The following is a 20,282-nucleotide window of genomic DNA, read 5'->3' as shown; positions in this document are numbered from 1 at the left end:
TACCGAAAACTTCAAAGTGGAGGGCAGTATCCCGGTATCCCAGACTCGATTAAATTCTTCGAGAAGAGCGTGCTTGGACTGAAGGAGCAAATTGCGTAGATGAGCGACGCCCACCTCATCGACTCCTGGAGCACTAAGTACGTTAGCACGCTAGAAGGCGGTTAAGTGGTTCGCTATCTTCTGAATGTGCATCCTTCTGGTATGTGGTGTCTGCGGGAAAAACACTTCAGTGGCCTGTTCGGCAAGTTCCTGAGCGCTGATGCCTTCGCGGAGGGCCACACGAGCCGCGCCTTTGTTGGTCTTGCGCTGGCCGAAAAGAGATCGCAGGACGGTCCAAACTTTCGACGTATGAGGTTTTCCATTGATGGATTCGCAAATTCCCATCCAGCCGTCTGACGCAAGCATAGTCGTATATTCTTCGATGAAACGCTGTATTTTGCGCAACCATGCTTTTTGGTGAGCAGTGCGACCAGACCGCCTGTACTGAGCGAGTATCCGGTGCCTTCTATTACATAAGGTGAGCAGATGTCTATCAGGCTCTGGGTGGTCAGAGGGAACCCGTAAGTATTTGGTGGCTCTTCGCTTCGCTACACACAGCTGTGATACCAGATGGTCAATGTTCTTGGCTGGAGACTTCTGCTGCAGTAACTCGCGGTATTTGTCCCAGTGTGTTATGTGGCTTAGCCGTGTAGTGGCGTGTGGCTTCATGTTCGGATTGGCATGGCCTGTGCGAAGGCGTATCAGGATCGGAAAGTGGTCGCTCCCCATGCAATCGTCCAGCACCTCCCATCAAAAAAGCTGCGGATGAATGCTCATGCAGATAAGATCTGGTGATGTGTCTGCTTGGTGAACTGTCTCTCCCAGCCTCGTGTGTGCCTGAGGCATGTTGAGGAGTGTCAGCCCGTAATCCGAGGTATCTTGCATGATGCGCCGACCGCGCGGGCTGCATTTGTTGCATCCCCAGGCGATGTGCTGAGCGTTAAAGTCCCCGCGCAACAATATGGTGTCTTGCGGATAAATCTTCTTAAAGAGGGAGATGAAGTTCAGATCAACGAGTGCCCTAGTTGCCTTATTCCTTGTGTTCTCGGGAATCACGTAGACCCAAAAGATGAGCATTGTACGCTGTGATGAGACTTCTAACCGGCATCCGACAACGTTAAGAGTAGCGCTGCACCACGGTTGCGTGTCTAATTGCACGTGTGTAGTTACCCGTCGCACGTACAATGCTGTCTTCGTGGGTTCAGCGACTTTTACTGGCGGGGCGTAGCCGTCATAGCCGATTATGCTCAGCACAGGGCCGTTGACTCATTGAAGGGCAATGACCAAGGGACTGGTATTGTCTCGCTTGCTGGAGGACCGGGTGATCATGCCAGCCCTCTTGTTACGAAGAGAACGACAATTCCACTGCCGGACAGTTGCCCATGGTGATGAATTTGAAGAGCTAGACATGGTGAGGCTGCGTTGTTTCAGCAGCAATGAAGCTTGGTGGTACCCAAGGCGAACGCATTGCTGGTGCTCCTGCGGGTGTCGGAGAGGTTGTGCCAAAAGGGAGAGTGCCGGAAAGCATGATACGCTCCATGATGGTGTGGACGCATGTTTCTATGACCATGTTAATAAGCTGTTGGACGCTTTGATGTATGGACTTCTCTCTTTGCGCCATACGATTTTCAAGACGCCGCTCGAGATCGTGAAGTGTCGTTGGGGCGGGAAGATATGGATTATCGCTGGGAGGTGTAAGCACTGTTAACTGAGCTGGGTCCCTGCGCGTATGCTGCGCCACTCCATCTGAGGGTGGTTGCAGCGCAGAGGACGAGAGTGTTGAGGTTGAGGGAAGCGCTGTACTATTGCTGGAACTGATTGCCAGGTGCGCGTTCCCTTGTCTAACTACATCCGAGAAGGTTGCTTTTCCGCTGGCTTCTGACTGTGCAGCTGGGGGTACCGATGGCCCGGTGTAGAAATTCTGGCGCGTTGACTTTAGCATGGGTCTAGATGAATTTTGTTCTGTTCCGCTCTCGGGATAGCGGTGCTGATGCCCCTGTGTCTTTCCATTTCCTACGTGGCCTTTTGGCAGCCGGCTTGCGTGTTTGTTCAATTTTCTTGTTGACTTGTCTTTTTGGACAGTTTGTAGCTGGGGCCAAGTGATAACCACCACAACTTCGGCACTTCGGTTCTGCGTTCGGGCGCTGTGTGCCCGCTTCGTGTTGCTGCAGACCGCATGTAGAGCATCTCGCTACCAGAGTATTGGGACATTGTTCCTTGTGGTGCGCCATCTTGTGACATATGTCACAAACAGCCACTCGTGCACGGTACGGAAAGACACGGATAGTAAATGACCGCAGGCCGACCTTGTAGGGTAGGCTGTTACCTTCGAATGTGACCATGGCAGTACCTTTGTCACCAAGTGGGCGAGCTTGCAAGATTTTGCACTTGCGGCAATGCAGGGAGTTAATTACTTCCCCATCATTTATAATAATGCCTCTGATTTGAATGCGACCAACGGCTTCGTATGTTTGAAAGGGCACATCCTGTCCACGGAGTAGCCGGGACGCTATTGCGAGAAGCGCGTTGCGCACCTCGGGTTCGGCCGCGTCGGCAGCTAGCTGATGGCTCTGGCTTAAGTAGCGAACCGAGAACTCCGGTACTAGGTCTTCCTCAGAGACACTGAGATGAGCCGAAATGTGGCGTGTCATGACTCTGTCTAACCGTATGAACTGCTCATCCATAATGTGGCACGGCTGCTTAGGCCGAAGGATGATGGTGTGTTCTTGCTTACACGGGGTACCCGAGCTCGGCGTAGCCATGTCCGTCGCACGGTTCTGCTTTGTCCGTCAATAACGAACAGGTATCCAGTTGTCCTCTTCGTCCTGGTGACTAACGGGAGCAGGAAGCATGCGACGTTCGCCTCTCGCATGGGGGTGATCCCTGGGTATGCTCGTGTACTGTCATTCGAGCGTCGGCATGAGCGAGCCTCGCGCACCTTTTTCTCCACTCGGTACGGTAGAGATGACGCGAGCTTGGTAAAAAGTATTCGCAGACTTGCCTTCAATGCCATGCTGTTCCTCAAGATCCATGAGTGGGGCGAAGGGGTTGGTGTCCGGCAGAAGCAGCACCCTTGAAGGCATGGGAGCGGCGGCAGAGTTCCTCGTTGAAGTCAGCGGCGTAAGCGAGGCAGCCTGGTTGTCCGGAGCCTGTAGGTCCATGTCCTCAGGCAGTGGCAGGCACATTGTTAGGGAGCACGGGCTGCTCCGGCGAGGCCATCAAAGCACGAAACTTTGACGTGGGTAATACTAGCAGCGATGGCCGCCGGCAGCAAATCGGGCGGCGGTGTCGCCAGCGGGTTCAGATAACAGCGTGCCAGACAGCTGCTACTGCGAGCGGGAGATAATGTGCAAAGCAGCAGCGAGCGCAGCAACAGCTGCGGCAATGGCTTGACAGCGAAGCACCGGCCAAGTAGTCGACATCGACGGAGCGCGCTGAAAACGCGTCCGCTTACATCGGACGCTGGCGAACGAATCTGTATGAAATTCCATACTTCATTTTACAAAAGGGTTACACGGCTTTGTGGACGAAGTAAGTTGCTCATGGTCTCGAAAAAAAGAATTATATAGCTATTGATAAGGATACTCGGTGGCATAGAATTCTCATTATAACACCTAGAGGGTAATCTGGCGCCACCGTCTACGGGAGTTTCTTAAGTGGGCACCGTGCCGTCATGGGAATGACGGTATATGTGTCTGCGAGGCTCGTGTTGGCTGGTGTTGTAAGAGGCTTCGTCTAAAACGTGGATATAGCTACGCAAATAACGTGTTTTCAAAGTAAAATCTTCATAAAATGTTTCCATTCACGCATATTACATCTTTACTCACCCACGATGCATGACCAAACGAAGAAAATCAAGAACAGACGACCAACTGTTTCAAAGCGAGCGCGAACCTTGTCGTCTGTCCTCCAACTTTAGCGGCCCGCTGATACCTTTTACGTAACATGTAGTCGTACACACAATAACAAGTTCTCATAGTTAAACAAAACATGTTTTCGCGTAATAATAAAGCTAAAACAGCTTTTTACGTGCTGTTCTAGTAGAAAATGAATCGTTGTGACAGATGGAACGGTAGTTGCCAAGCGCGTCTTCAAGGTGTCCTGTCTCTACGAGAACGATGCCAATCCGAATCCACAATTACCGGCATTCTCATGCATACCACAGCGCAGCAGCGCCAGATTTCCCTCTAGGTAATGTAGTGAGAAACTCTATGCTCGGTGGCCTATGGCCACGGCTACAATAAAATGGAAACTGTGAAGCGCGTTCCGATATCGTGCTCTCTTTCTTTCGTGATTGTGTGTGTATAACGACTGGTTCGCAAATAAAGGTTTATTCAGGAAACAGCAACGGCGGGTCCTGACTGCCCATATGTGATGCAGGACCTAGTTCGTTAACTTGTATACCCCTGTAAGTTAACGAGACGAATAATACATAACGATTCAAGCAGCGATGTTAAACAACTCACCATTATTGCCGTCGTCAGTCGCAGTAGAATTCGGCTCCTGTTTCGGTGCAGGCGTGTTCCGCATGGCTCACGACTGAAACCTTGATTACGGGCTTACATCTCCGCTCGCAATGCATCTCTTCATCGCAAGTTAAATAACGTTAGGTATCGAAGCGCAACAAACTGGTTTTAGAACAAAATAAGCAACCAGCTTAAGTGTACGAACGAATGAATCCGTGCCTGCCATGCACACGAACATACCGGTGAAAATTTTAAATCCAGGCCATAGGTCACTTGGAACATCGATGATGCGGAACGCTATTTGCGTTTATAATGGCAAAAAACAACAGTACTAAGAGTACAATATTGCTACGGAAGGATAAAAGAAGAGGCAGGAAGAAGAAGATCGCGAGACGCTGGCTGCTGCGTGTTGTTGTTGGTCAGCCATTTTTAACTATACTGACTCTGTTTGTGTATATATTGTAAATACAGTCCTTGTATACTTCCAACATCCCCATAACATATTGGTGGAGGTGCTGGGTACCATGGCTGGAAACGTAGCTCCGCCGTGAACGTCGCATCACCATCCCTACCATGAATGACGGTGAGCACGCGGGATTAACGTCGTTGCCGCCTCTAACGTCACCGTCGCCAGCTACGTCGCTGTCCCCTTTGGCTGTGGTTGTGCAACCCAAGGATCCTGGAACTTTCTGCTGGGCCGATGGCGCCGACTTTGAGCAGTGGGTAGCGATGTACGAACGCGTGAGTGCAATCAACAGATGGGACCCTATGCTTATGCTAGGTAACCTGTTGTTCTGTCTAAGAGGCACGACAGAGGTGTGGTACGAAAACCACGAAGAGGAGCTAACCAGCTGGGACCAATGCAAAGAGAAGTTGACAGTGTTTTTCGGCAAACCAGCGGGCCGTAAAATGGCCGCAAAGCAGGAACTCGCCTCCCGTGCCCAATCCCCCACAGAGTCCTGTCTCGTACATCCAGGACGTGCTGGCGCTTTGTCGTAAAGCCGATCACGACATAACAGAAGCTGAGAAGGTCGGGCACGTGCTGAAGGGCATTGCTGACGACGTCTTTAAGCTGTTCATGTGCAAAACATGCCCGATAGTTGATGCTATTCTCAAAGAGTGCCGACAATTCAAGCAGGCCAAAAGCCGACGCGCCTTGCAACCATTCGCCTGACTTCCCAATACTACCGCAACGTCGACGTGTGAAGATCAACCCCCACAGCAGCGTGCGTGGCCATCAGAGGACATGGTGCGAATCGTTCGACGTGAATTGGATGGAATGCTGCCAGCAGGTTTCTGTTCGCGTAGCCCTGATTCTACCCCTCTTTCAGTTCCCCTCATACAAGCCATCGTTCAACAGGAACTTGAAAGGATTGGTTTACATTCTGTCTGTGCTGTCGCCAACCCCAGAGCGAACGAACGCCCTTCCACTATTTTCGCTCCAGCACGACGTTTCTTTCCGCGTTATTGCAACCCGACTGAGTGGAGAACTGCGGACAACCAGTCAATATGTTTCACCTGTCGCCGCATTGGTCATGTCACCCGATACTGTCGCAACTAGTGGCCCTCAACACCTCCCGCAACAACAAACGTGCGCCGTTTTGATGGAAATGCCCGCAATGTGTCGCCCACCACCGACTCTAAAGGCACGTTTATAGTCCGACGTTATCGGCGCGCGGGCGAGCGTCGTTCGCGGTCAGTCACGTTACGTCGGTTGCGCTGCGCAAGCCGAGATGCCATCCCCTCTACACTTCCACGCGCGCGCCGTCGGCTGCTATCTTCGGAGCATGCGCAGAAGGTTCGCCAAGTCGCGCGCCGTCCGCAAAAGCCGTCTGCGGAGTTGTGTTGGCGCCTTTTTCTTCGCGCGCAATGCAAAGTGGTGCGAGAGTTCCGCCGACTCCGACGCGCGAATGGCTCAAGGCACGTTTATAGTCCGACGTTATCGGCGCGCGGGCGAGCGTCGGTCGCGGTCAGTCACGCTACGCCGGTTGCGCTGCGCCAGCCGAGATGCCATCCCCTCTATACTTCAAAGCGCGCGCCGTAGGCTGCTATCTTCGGAGCATGCGCAGAAGGTTCGCCGAGTCGCGCGCCGTCCGCAAAAGCCGTCTACGGAGTTGTGTTGGCGCCTTTTTCTTCGCGCGCAATGCATTGTGGTGCCAGAGTTCCGCCGACTTCGACGCGCGAATGGCTCAGGAGCCATATCGGCGCCGGGCCCGTCGGGGAGCGTCGGAAGCCGCCGGTAACGTTGGCTGCGCCGGTGCGCCCGACTATAGAGGGGCCGTTTTCGCCGACGTGACGTAGGGTAGGCGCGCGCGAGTGCGTTACGTCGTACTATAAACGGCCCTTAACAGCGCCGACAACTCTGCTAGGAACACGTGGCACAATCACCCACCATCGCCGCGCCAACACCAGTATCGTTCACCGCTAACACGTCGTCTCTCTTCCAGTTCGCGGAAGCCACGTCGCCTTTCGTCCCTTGCCGCTTTTGGCTGCAACCTTTCGGAAAACTAAGAAATGCAGCCCTCCGAGGTGGCGCTGCATTGCCAACTACTGCAGCCAATTCTCTGTCTATGCACAAAGAGAAGGAGTTGAAATCTGGGCCAGTTGGTACATACTTGAACGAAAAAACCAGTCAAAAACACAAAGTGGTGTGAACCTCTCCTCTTGTCCTTTGTGCTTTTGACTGTTTTTTTCGTTCACAAAGAGAAGTGCAATTGACGTTAAAATAGACGGCGTACCAGTCCAAGCACTCGTCGACACTGGAGCCCAAGTATCTGTGATGAGTGCTATATGTAGACGTTTAAAGAAGGTTCTCATCCCCGCAGCTGCCCAAGTGGTTCGTGTGACCGACGGCGGCATGCTGGTTGTTCTTGGAATGTGTACTGCGCGTTTAAGTATAGGCGGCCGCCCTACTTCTGTTCTCTTTGCTGTGAGCGCCAACTGCCCTCACGACGTTATCCTTGGATTGGACTTTTTATCCGACCATTCTGCTCTCATCGGCTGCCTGACCGGCGTTCTTCAGTTAGAACTGCCCCAACTCACCGATGCTCCGAGCACCGCCGTACCGCATTGTACTCGCTTCACGATGTGTGTCTGTCACCCGAGGCAGTTACTTACGTCCCTTTGACTTCGCCACAGGTCCCTGACGGGAAAAGTGTGCTTCGCCCCATCGTCGACTTGCTTTTGAACCGGAACGTTGCTGTTCCGCACACGCTGGTCACGGTTACAATAACGACGTCGTTGTACCGCTTCTGAATTTCAGCCTGTGCTCTCAAGTGCTTCCGGCCAGCATGTTCTTGGCCAGCGTTTCTAGTAGTTCCGAATTTGACATTGAGAGTCTGAATGCCGAGAGTGGTTTATTAGCGCCAAATGCAGCTCGTAGCTCTGATTCCTTAACGGATGACTTCGCGAGAATTATTGCACCTGACCTCACCACTGCACAGTCCACGGACATACCTGTCCTGCTCTAATCGTACAGTGACATCATGGACTTCGGCGGCAGGCCTTTCGGCTAAACATCTGTTGTTCAATACCGTATAAACACTGGAAACACGAACCCTATTCGTTGGCCTCCTTTTCGCGTATCCCATGCTGAACGTCGAGTCATCCAATCAGAAGTGGACAAAATGCTCCGCAAAGGGTTCATCGAACCATCAGCCAGCCATTGGGCTTCGCCTGTCGTCCTTGTGCAACAAAAAAGATGGCACCTCGCGTTTTAGCTTCGATTACCGCCACTTAAACAAGGTCACGCGAAAAGACCTCTACCCACTACCACGCATGGATGACGCCTTAAAATCCTTGCACGGAGCTAAGTAATCTGGTCCATCGATCTTCATTCGGGCTACTGACATTATTTCAGTTGATGAAATGGACCGCCAGAAGACGGCCTTCATCACGCCGCATGGTTGTCAGTTCAAAGTCATGCCCTTTGGCATATATGCAATGCTCCTGCGACATTTGAGCGTATCATAGAATCTCTTCTACGAGACTACAAATCGGTCACCTCTCTTGGTTACCTTGACGTCGTTATTGTTTTTTTCTTCCACATTTGGCAGCCACCTTACACGACTCGCTGTCATTGTTGTGGTCTTCCGAAAAGCCTGCCTCCAACTGAACCCCACGAAATGTTAATTTGGGCGCCGTCAGATTACTGTGTTGGGGCACCTCGCTAAGGCATCCGGCGGACAACCATATCCGGAAAGTGTTGGCGCCATTAACAGTTTCCCTGTGTCGAGTTCTGCTTCTGACGTACGCTGTTTTGTCGGCCTGTGTTCGTACTTTCGCTGTTTCGTCAAAAGCGTCGCCGACGTTGCTCGGCCTTTGACAGATCTTCAAAAGAAGAACACGTCATTCTCGTGGGGCCCGGAGCAGGCTCACGCGTTCGCCGCTCTCACCAGGTTTCTGACCACCCCTCCCATACTTGCCCACTTTGATCCATCTGCACCGACCGAGGTCCACACTGACGCCAGTGGCCACAGCGTCGGGGCTGTTCTCGCCCAACAACCGAATGGTAGCGAGTGCGTGATCGCTTACGCCAGCCGCCTGCTGTCACCTGCAGAGAGAAATTACCGCATCACCGAGCGGGAGTGCTTGGCTTTAGTTTGAGCTGTCGCCAAGTTCCGGCCATATTTGTACGGCCGCACGTTTTCGGTCATTACAGACTACCACGTACTCTGCTGGCTGTCTTCCCTCCGGGACCCGATAGGATGGCTTCGTCGCTGGGCTTTGCGGCTCCAGGAATTTTCATGTATTGTCAATTACAAGTCTGGACGCCTCCACAAGGACGCTGACTTCCTCCTTCGTCGCCCCGTGGATACTTCTGATCCTGCTGCGCATGATCCGGTGACCTGCGTGATAGCTTTTACTGACATGACCGACATGTGCGCTGAACAACAACGTGACGAATGCTTACAGTCCATTATCGCCGGAGTGCAATCTGGCAGCACCGACGGCACGTGCCGCATGTTCGTGCTGCACGACGGCATCCTCTACCGCCGCAATATCAACCCTGACGGCCCTGAGTTGCTCCTTGTTCTTCATCGTCATCTGCGATCCGTCGCTCTCGAACAACTTCACGATGCACCGACGGCGGGGTACCTTGGAGTTTTCCGTACATATGACCGTGTATGACGCCGGTTCTTCTGGCCGGGTCTTTACCACTCTGTGCGTTGTTATGTCGCAACTTGTGAAATGTATCAGCGCCAGAAGAAACCTCCCCTGCCACCAGTCGGACGACTCCATGCAATTGAACTTCTATCTGAACCTTTCTTTCGCGTAGGCCTTGACCTGCTTGGCCCTTTTCCGACGACGTCTAGAGGGAATAAGTGCATCACCGTCGCTACTGATTACGCGACACGCTACGCGATAAAAAAGACGTGACGGACTAGTTGCGCAAGAGACGTCACCGATTTTCTCCTCCACGGCGTCATTTGTCCCCACGATGCACCTCGCTAGTTACTTAATCCGCTCGTTCTTGTATCGAGTTGTCGATGACCTCCTCCGCTCTTGTGCCATTGCGTACAAGCTGTCCACCACCTACCACCCATAATGGAATGGTCTTACGGAACGACTCATCTGAACACTCACATGGATGCCATGCACGTCTCCAACGATCACTGCGACTGGGACCCCAAGCTGGCCTACGTGATATTCTCGTATAACTCGTCCCGACATGACGCCGCAGGATATTCACCTTTTTATCTTTTGTTTGGTCGCGAGCCAACATTGCCGTTTGACACCATCCTCCCTTCTGTGCCACGTGTTGCAACTGAGTACGCTCGTGAAGTCATCGATCGCGCTCACATGGTGCGTCAAGTCGCCCGATCTCATTTATTAGCCTCGCAGCATATACAAAAAGGCGTTATGACCGGTGCCATTGCAATGTTAAGTTCGCCCCAGGTACTTGGGTGCTCCTTTGGTCACCATCTGCGCGATCCGAGATCTTTGTTCGATACGCGTTCTGTTCGGTTGCTGCAACGTCACAACGTGGCAGTATGCAAAATTTGTGCGAACGGAGCAGATGGAGCAGCCAATCGGCAAGCGGTGAACTCCTCGGAAGTTTACTTCCCTCGTTTGTCTTCTGCTTGCAAACAGTAGAGAATTTTAGTGCGTGCGGTATTCCGGCAAGCGCGGGCGGTTTGCCGGTTTAGCTGGGGCGCAAACCTGAGCGCCCAGATTGGTGGCGCCAGCTGGTGGTGCGAACCTCAGCCACACAAACACAGAGCCAATTACTTTATTTGCTTAGCTGCTGGTGTAAATTTTCGACAGCAGCGTTAATCGTGTTCACAATTACGCTGGTGCCCAAAATTTGCACCAGCAGCGAAGTAGGTAGGATATAGGGGTTTACTGCAATTTTATCTCTGTGTTTGTCTGGTTGAACTCTACGCCACCAGCCGGCTGCACCGCTCCGGGCAGTCACGTTTACGCCCCCGTACATCCGGAAATCCGCCCAAACCGCCCCCGTTTGCCGGAATAGCGGACACGCTAAATGTGTCTAGTATACTACAAGACGAGATGTTCCTCGTCTTCCAATGAATGAAATCTTTATCCAAAAAAATGTATTTTTTTCAAGCCTAAACACGTTTTCAAATAGTAATAGGTGTGACTGCTAGAAATTATAACTATTAGTTTCTCTCTGTAGTCCCTAGGTGGTATCGAGCACAGCGAGGAAAGAAAACAAAAACAAAGAACGACGGGAACAGTGGCGCACTTTTCAAGAGGCAACAACAAAATTCCAGTGGCTAGCTGGCACCCGATGATGGGGCCGAGTTCGCCGCACAACCAACGAACTATTTGTTTCGAGAAACGAAAGCGACGCCGGAATTCGCTTTCTGTCATTTATTCGAACGCGTTACGCACCTCCACTGCTCTCGTTCTTCCGCAAGCAACGCCAATGCAACAACCGAAGTTGCCATCGCAAACGCCATTTTCTCGAATTAAACTATGGATTGGATCCGAACATGCCATTTCGCGGCCGTAGCCGCCATTTGGAACCAATCCAACCCACCAGACGCGCCGTGCGAAGCCGGTCTCGTAACGAGCGTATGATCGCTCCAAACTTCCGTCGCGTTCGGCGCCTAGCAGACGACGTGCTCGTTTGCAAGAGGATTGAAAGACGCATGTCGTCATTTCGACGCCACGAAAAACATGGCCGCGCCCCGTGGCTGGAGACGTCGGCGCGGAGTAGGCCAATCGCGCGCGCCGGTAACCGATCGAACGCACCGAACAACGATCTCCGATCGCACCCCATGTCGTCGGGTCGGCCTCTCCCAGAAGCTTCTCTCTCGCTACACAGGGCGTTCTGAAGTCCTACGTCAAGTCAACGATGTCAATACTAGATTTCGCCATTCCAGTCTGATCCATCCTCAAGTCCGACGCCCGTTGACATCGTGCACGTTTCGAGTCTGAAGCCATACTTCGCTCGCAATTCATCGCCTACCATGCGCCGAGGCGGCGCTTCAGCATCAGGGGGTCCTGTTACAGAAGAATAAGAGAAGAGGAAGGAAGAAGATTGCGAGACGCTGGCGGCTGCGTGTTGTTGCTGGTCAGCCATTTTTAACTACACTGACTCTGCTTTTGTATATATTGTAAATGTAGTATTTCTATACTCCCAACATCCCCTTAACAATATTTTATTAGTAGTGATAATTTTGTACTCTTTTCCTTATGTAATAAAAATTCTATTAATGTGGGCGACAGTTTGTAAGATAAATGGATGGATGGATGGATGGATGGATGGATGGATGGATGGATGGACGGATGGATGGATGGATGGATGGATGGATGGATGGATGGATGGATGGATGTTATGAGCGTACCCTTTGGAACGGGACGGTGGGATATTGCTATTGCTATTTTACTGCCTAATTTCATACCTACGTCAAAAAAAGAAATAAGGAAAAAACCAATACAAACTCCCACAACCAAATTTTCTGACCACCTACTGCGAACTTTGCTTTTGTACGTCTCCGTTTTCTGTCGTTTCTCTACTTTTCTTCCACCAAACATCCTATCGCCTCTTACTATCTCTATTACGGACACGTTTACTTTTCCCCTGCTCTCGCTGAACCCAAGGGCTTCAAGGAGGCCAGTGGTGCCTAAATCGACCGCTGGGCAGATGTGTTCACATTCTAAAAAAACATGCCCCATCGTTTCCCTTGGTTTACCGCAGCAAGCCCATGCTTCTTCCATCTTATATCTCGTTTTATAGGTGCGTGTTCTAAGGCATCCTGGTCTCGCTTCGAAAAGTAATGAGCTTCCCTTTGAGTTATCATAAGTTGTTTCTTTCCTAATTTCGTTTTTTCCTCTTAAATAGTTACTCATGGCCGGTTTCTTTTGCATTGCCGCCAGCCATGAGACTATTTCAGCATCTCTGACTATCCGCTTGACGTTCCTTGTTGCTGTGTTTCCCAACCTACAAGCCGCATACTTGCTGGTAAGCTTCCCATTCTTTTCCTCCACTCTGAATCATTGTTTTTCCTATACAGTTACCTCAACACTCTCCCAGCCCATTTACTTTCTGCATATTCCTCAGTCGTTCTTCATAATTAATTTTACTGTGAGCTTCCCTCAGTTCAAAACTAGTCCAGCCCATATCACCCTGCACAGCTTCATTTGTAATCTTCCCGTGAGCGCCCAATGCGAGGCGACCCACTGAAATTTGGTCCCCATCGAGTCGTGATTGTACCCCTGATTTAAAGCAAACAACCGCATTTCCAAAAGTAATTCCTGGAACCATTACACCTTTACACATACCTTGGAGACCTCGTATCTATTGTATCCTCATAGCGCTCTCTGCTTCATTATGGCTGAATTTCTCTTCCCCTTCACTGTTATTGTTTTTTCCTGTGTTTCCATATATCTATTGCCTTTGTTTATCCATATACCAAGGTATTTATATTCTGTTAGCCGAGGTATTTCCTGGCCCTGTATCGCCACTGTCTCTTCACTGGTTTCATTGAATACCATAACACCTGATTTTCTAACACTAAATTTCAACCCTAAATTGTTGCCTTCCTGTCCGCCGATATTAGCCAGACGTTGCTAATCACTTTGCTTGTTAGCTAGCAACACAATGTCGTCCGCATAAAGTAAACCTAGAAGCTACTGCTCTACTACTGTACCCGCCTGTTTGTATGAGAGATTAAACCCGATATTACTTCCTTCTAGCGCCATCTCCCTCCTCACCATGTACATCATAAACAGCAGCGGGGATAAAGGGCACCCCTGCCTCAGCCCCTTGTTGATATGAACTTTCTCCTCACTCCTCATCCCTTCCCATTCAACGCAAACGGTATTTTCTAGCTAAATCTCTCTCAAAAGCTGTAAACAATCGTCACCTAAGCCTTCCCCTTCCAGAATATCCCACAAAATGTGGCGGTCTACGTTGTCATAGGCTCCTGTAATGTCTAAAAAGGCCACATATAACGGTCTGCTTTCTACTCTCGATATTTCAATAAAATTGCGCTTATTACGGCGCCTCTAGCGGGAGATGTTGAACTTACACAGGCATCCTTCAAGAGGCTTTACTCTGCTTGTTTTATTAGCAGCGGCACGCGGTCGACCTTTTCGCCCTCTGTGGTCATTCGTTGAACTTGAGAGTGTGCTACCCCAGTTTGCCGGCGAGTCGGTTGGCTCGGGTTGGCGCATTCCTCCATGGGTTGGCGCCTGTGTAGGTAGGCGCCTTTGTTTAAATTTATAACAGGCAGAGCGAGCTCTCCATTTTGTGGTTTCGGTGGCTTATCCAACGACTATTGTTGAACCTTCGAGTTCTACTAGGAGAATGCCAGCAAACTTGACAGCAGCTACCTTCCTGTCTCTTTGTCTATGTCTGCCTCTTGATTTTTTTCTACTCTCAAGTTTGCTGGCATTCTCCTAGTATAACCATGTACCAACTAGCCCAACAAGCCACTCTCATGAACCCTGGAGTACGCGGTGCCGCTTCTTTGACTCGGAAAGCGGATCTAGCCTCGTCGATGCCTGCGTTTCGCCGACAGAAAAAGTGAGTACCACATGAAAGCGTCTTATTTCTGATAATTGTTACCGCAAAATGTCCTTTGCATGGACATGTCACGTTTCAACATGTATTGTGCTGGTTGCTTGTGACACACCTGTATTATTTTGGCTGTGTATTCGGTCGAGCAACAGCCACGCTTCGCATTGACTGACTGCTCGTCAGCATTACTAAAATAATGCGATCTTCGTGGCTGACTGCTCATGGTTGCATTCTCTGGAGGACGATGGCAGCACGCCACTTTGCGCATGATTTTCTTGAGCGCCACCCATTTGACCCAGTAATTGTGGTTGGCGTACGTTAATTCGCATTGGCTTTATTTAGAGATACGCGTTGCAAATGTTTGCGACGAAATGCATTGGCGTGCCGTAAATTATTTTTGTTCAATGTACAAAATGCATTTCCTTAAAAAGGTGAGCTGAACAACAGTGTATTTTTAATGCAAATGCTACAGCGCGTACCTGAAAACTGCTGTTAGCTTAAAAATTTGTTTGAAGTGTATGTGCCTTATGAAATCACTCGCTTCAGTTCGTGTATTGCAGTATGTGCGCCAAAGTAATTAGTTAGAAAGGTGATTATGAAACTTTTTTTAATAAGTCAAATATCCATTTCAATTTTCAGTGTAAGTACCGCTCGCCTATTCGGTTAAGTTAGCAGAATCAGTAACTTAGTGCCATATGCCATAGACGAGTTATGTGATCATAAGATATCCTGTATTTTTGTCGATTATTACAGACTGCTATGGTGTTGAGCTACTAAGCACGAGGTATCGGGATCGAATCCCGGCCACGGCGGCCGCATTTCGATGGGGGCGAAATGCGAAAACACACGTGTACTTAGATTTAGGTGCACGTTAAAGAAACTGACGTGGTCCAGACTCCCGGACTCCCCCAATACGGCGTGCCTCATAAACAGCTCCTGCGTGGATTTGGCACGTAAAACCCCATAATTTTTATAAATTGCAGGCTTGTCATGTACTTGAGTCGAGCTTTTATACCAAAGATACCACGTGAAAGGCACGTGTAACGCGCCCCATCGTAAAATGTGGCTTCACCGAGCTGACAAACAGTTCTTTGCATTTCTCAATTACGATCGCTTCCGTCTGAGAGGACTTTTTTCTCTCTCTTTTTTTTTTAATGCGTGAGGATTTCTATGCTTACCTAACGTGAAAAACCGTCCGTCCGTCTAATACGACGATCGCTTTAACAGTAGGGCCCGCAGCAGCGAGTGAATTCACCGTCGTACTTCCTCTCTCCAACGCAAACTAAGCGGCAGAACGCAGCGCTTACGAAGCTTAACTGGCCGCACTCCCTGCCGCCATCGCGGATTGCTTTTATGATTGGGGCGGGGAATCAACTTCCGGTTCGGATGCGAGCGCACTTCTTTTCCTGGCGCTCCGTTTCTTTTCGACAGTTAGGCGCGCTGTTCACGTCTCACCATCTTCTATCGCACATCCTCTTCATCGGTGTCGCTTCGGCCACACGTCGAGACAAGCCTCGGAAAGGTACGTTGCTTTCTGGCCGTTTTAGGGCCGCTTTTACGCGCCAGCGGGCGGCCTTGCTAAGCCTAATGAATCGCCACGACTGCGTTGATGACCGAGCCCGGGTCATCGAAGCTACCTCCATCTGACGACCATGAACAACGCCAGGGACAATCAGCTTTGATGACGCCTACCCAAGACTGGGGCCAGGAAGCGGCTACGCCACGTCCCGAAGGCGTCCCGGAAGCGTCTACCACAGAACACTCTGCTGGGATGCATGAAGAACGCTGTGTGCATGCTACCGCTGACCAACAACATAGACGCGAACGCCAAAGACGAAAGAACAATAGGGAACCAAACGAACGCAGCCGCAGCCGCCACCATCGTGATAGAGACCGCTCTGCAAGTCTGTCAACGACGGCCAGTGCGGTATCGAAACGAACGCGGCACGACTCTTTCACGTCATCGACCTACGAAGACGCGTCCGCCCCTTCCAGTGACGAAGACGACATGCATACACAAGCACCACCGACATCCGCAAGCCTACAGTCTGATGTGACAACGCCACGTCAAGCAGAGACTGCATTGCACGCGTCTCAAGAACTGTTTTCTTACGCAAACTCAACTGAGAAGCTAGAGACAATTCGAGACGCCGGAGCCCTCTCCCAGGACGCGTTTGAAGATTACGGTGACGAAGGAGTGTGGAAAGTGCAACGCCGTAAGCACAGCCAAACGCGGCCCGAGACGGAAACACCGCTAGAAACTTTTGTGCGAGTCGTGAAACCACGGGTAAACGTGGCGCTCACGACTGTACCAGGCAAGGACCTCCACCGCAACTTCGTGATGGCCACACCCGCTGCCGTCAACACCAAGCCTTTGACGTACACGTTGCAACCAACATATAACACCATAAGACTGCTCGTTCACGACAAGAGGCAAGCAGACGGGCTTCTCAAGCTTTCACACCTAGACGTGAACCACGGACAGATACCAGTACAAGTGTATCTGGCACCCGGACGAGACATGTGCCGAGGTGGTATATACAACGTTGACTGCAATGAATCAAAGGCTGAACTCCGGGCAGCCTTGACCTGTGAGCACCGACGTATCCTTGACGCGCGCCCAATGGGAAAGCGTGGGGCATGTCTTCTGACTTTTGAAGGACGCCACGCCCCTAACAGAGTCGTGTATTACGGCCGCATCACCCGAGTTTCAATTTACGAACCTAAAAGCATCGTGTGTAATCGTTGTCATCGTTTTGGTCACAAAAAGGATGTCTGCCCGCACGAAGCAGTATGCCCTACATGCGGCAAGACACACGAAGGTAGCACTAGTGGCAATGAATGCAAACAGACGACGCCCAGGTACCGCAACTGTGAAGAAGAAGGTCACACGGCGATTGACCCGAAGTGTCCAGCTAAACTGAAGTCCGACGCGAAAATTGCTAAGAAATTCCGCTCAAGGCCCCGCTCACGTCGTAGAAGGCACGGCGCACACCGATCGAGAAGTCGCACTAGAACTGTCCAGTGCCATGACGTCAAATTGACGCAGCAGCTACTTGAACGTGAAAACATCTCAACGCAGTCACGTACCATAAGGGAAGCAGTGAACGAGATTGTTTCAAAGAACTGCGCAAAGCCAACAACGGGAGGAAACGGCTGCAACCTCAACTACGCAGCAGTGCTTAAGCGAACTCAACAAAGTGGAGACAAACCGGCGAACTCTTTACCTTATACCACACCTATGCTACCTTCACCATCGTAGCTGGTTGATACATCGAAAGACAGTGTAGAAGCTGAGATTGCAGAACTCGCACGACAGAACGTCGAACTGCGGCGGAAACTAGAAGAGAATGAAAAAAGGCATGCAGCACTGCTCGAACGTGTTCGTGCCAAGCGACAGCAGCAGCCATGCAATCCGCAGGAGCTCACTAAAATGCAAGAAACAACCTCTACTACCACACAGCAGACAGACCTGGCTCTGCTCGTACAGCAACTTTTGCAACCTCTCCTCCAAGCGCAAGAGAAGCACTTCCAACGACAATATGGCTTGCTCCAACAGCTTTTCGCCTCGCGTCAATAGCCACCCGGCTTCGCGTACAGCCCTCTACAGTCCCACTCCACACGTTTTACAGTGGAACTGCCGAGGGCTCGGCACTTGTGCGACAGAACTGAACCTCTTGTTTGACTGTGTCGGACACCCCCTTGCGCTTTTACTTCAAGAAACTAATGGCACAGATCGGACACTACGACAGTTCAATGGTTATTACCAACCGTCAATAGAGCATAGAAACAGGAAACGACACCGAAACCCGCAGCACAATGGTATCGCTAGTGCAGCCGAAGAATTTGTAATACGGGGACAAGCGGCTGTCTTTGTCCGCACAGACATTCCGCAAACGCAGATTGACACTTCTCAGTACTCGACTGCCGTGCAGGAGGTGGTGGCTGTGCGTTGCACGATTGCAAAGCGATATGCAGTGCTGGTATCGGTATACATGCGCCCTGAAGTTAGCTCCCGTACACGCGGTTCATTCACGTGGATTCGCGCTTTGCGGGGACGTTACCCAAACGACTACTTCCTGATAGGCGGTGATTTCAACGCCAAGCATCCGCAGTGGGGCTATGACTATCACACGCCCCGCGGAATGGCACTCGCGGATGCCACGGAGTCAGCTGACTTAGTGCTCGCAAATGACACCGACTACCCCACCCGCGCCACCCTGCATAGTGGACAACGTAGCACGACCCCAGACCTGACGTTAGCCACACCAGCCTACGTGAAAGTCTGGCGATGCGATCCGGACGCCTGGGGCAGCGACCACTATCCACTGTGGATTACTTTGAACGTGGGACGAAAGTATGCGGCCGGGCGCACTGTGCGCACGATCAGATGGGATGCCTACAGAACAGGATTTGCGGAGCAACCCAAGACTTCATCCGTACGGGAGCGGGCGTCACGCGCCCTTCGCGAGGCCACTACTGAGACTGAGGTGAGAGCTGATGCTCCGGCGCCGGACATACATATGCTAAACCTTTGGGATGCGCGCAAGCGAGCACAGTTGACGTACGAAGCCAATGGCCGATGACATCGCGACAGTGTGCGACTTCCACGTCGCACTGCCATTGCTAGAAGATACGCCAAGCGCCTGTATCGGGAACGTTGGAGCCAGCACTGCTCATCATTCAACGAAAGAACTGGCCTCCAAAAGGTGTGGCACACGTTCAAGGCTATGACAGGTCAGCGTAAAACACGCAGCGCTATTTCAAACGTCTTGTTCAAAACTAGCCAGTCAGTCAGCCGACTCCAAGATGATGCCGCGAACAGGTTTCTTCCGCAACTGTCGACGCCCCCGAACGTCGACATTTGCCGGAAAACGCCGCCAGTGACCGATGAGGGCATCCAGGCTCCATTCTCACTCTTCGAGCTCGAACAGGCACTTTCGTCCATCAACGCGCGCAGCGCGCCAGGCTATGACGGTGTGACGTGGGCGGCTCTGAGGAATCTGGAAGAATACGCAAAAGAGATTAACAAAGTGTGGATCAACGGTGAAATCCCGGCAGGATGGACGCATTCGATAGTCACACCCATACCGAAACCAAACAAACAGCCAGATGTACTGTCGAACATGCGCCCTGTATCTCTCACACTTACTACGTGTAAGCTGGCGGAGCGAATGGCCTTGACACGCATATCTCACTTTCTAGAAACAGAGCGTCGCTTTCATCCAGCACAGACAGGGTTTAGACCAAACCTTGGCACTCATGACAGCCTCCTACTTGTGACGGAGGGTGTACTGCGTCGAAAGACAGTCGGTCGCGCAAAGCGACACCCGAGCGTCCTGGTGGCGGTGGACCTCCGTAAAGCTTTTGACACTGTGACGCATGAGGCAATCATCGAGGCAGCTGAGAGGCACGGAATCACGGGCCGCCCCCTCAACTTTGTGCGTTCCTTCCTTCAAGATCGCACTTTTTCTATAGGGGTAGACGTAGACGTCGGGAAGGTTTACCCAAACATAGTGGGAGTCCCACAAGGCTCCATACTATCACCCCTCCTCTTTAATTTGACTATAATAGGCCTGGCTGAGCGACATGAGGCTATTTCCGAACTGAGCTTCACAATTTACGCAGATGACATCACGTTATGAACTGCATCACGACCAATTGATGAGCAGCAGGAGACCCTGCAGGCGGCACTTGACGTTATTGAACACTACCTGCCACAAACTGGCATGCGGCCATCTCCAGAGAAGACAACCTATGTGGTGATCCAAGGTTCAACGCAG

General features: G+C 51.2%; 1 protein-coding gene across 2 annotated transcripts in view; it reads right to left on the bottom strand.

Annotated features, from left to right (window-relative positions):
- LOC140215985 (uncharacterized) overlaps positions 1–20,282 on the bottom strand; it is a 93,925-nt gene that overhangs the window by 44,079 nt on the left and 29,564 nt on the right. The window lies entirely within an intron of this gene.

The sequence above is a fragment of the Dermacentor andersoni genome, chromosome 2 (genome assembly GCF_023375885.2).
Source record: "Dermacentor andersoni chromosome 2, qqDerAnde1_hic_scaffold, whole genome shotgun sequence".
Taxonomy (NCBI): domain Eukaryota; kingdom Metazoa; phylum Arthropoda; class Arachnida; order Ixodida; family Ixodidae; genus Dermacentor; species Dermacentor andersoni.
The sequence above is the reverse complement of the archived record's forward strand: the minus strand, read 5'-3'. Positions and strand labels throughout refer to the sequence as shown.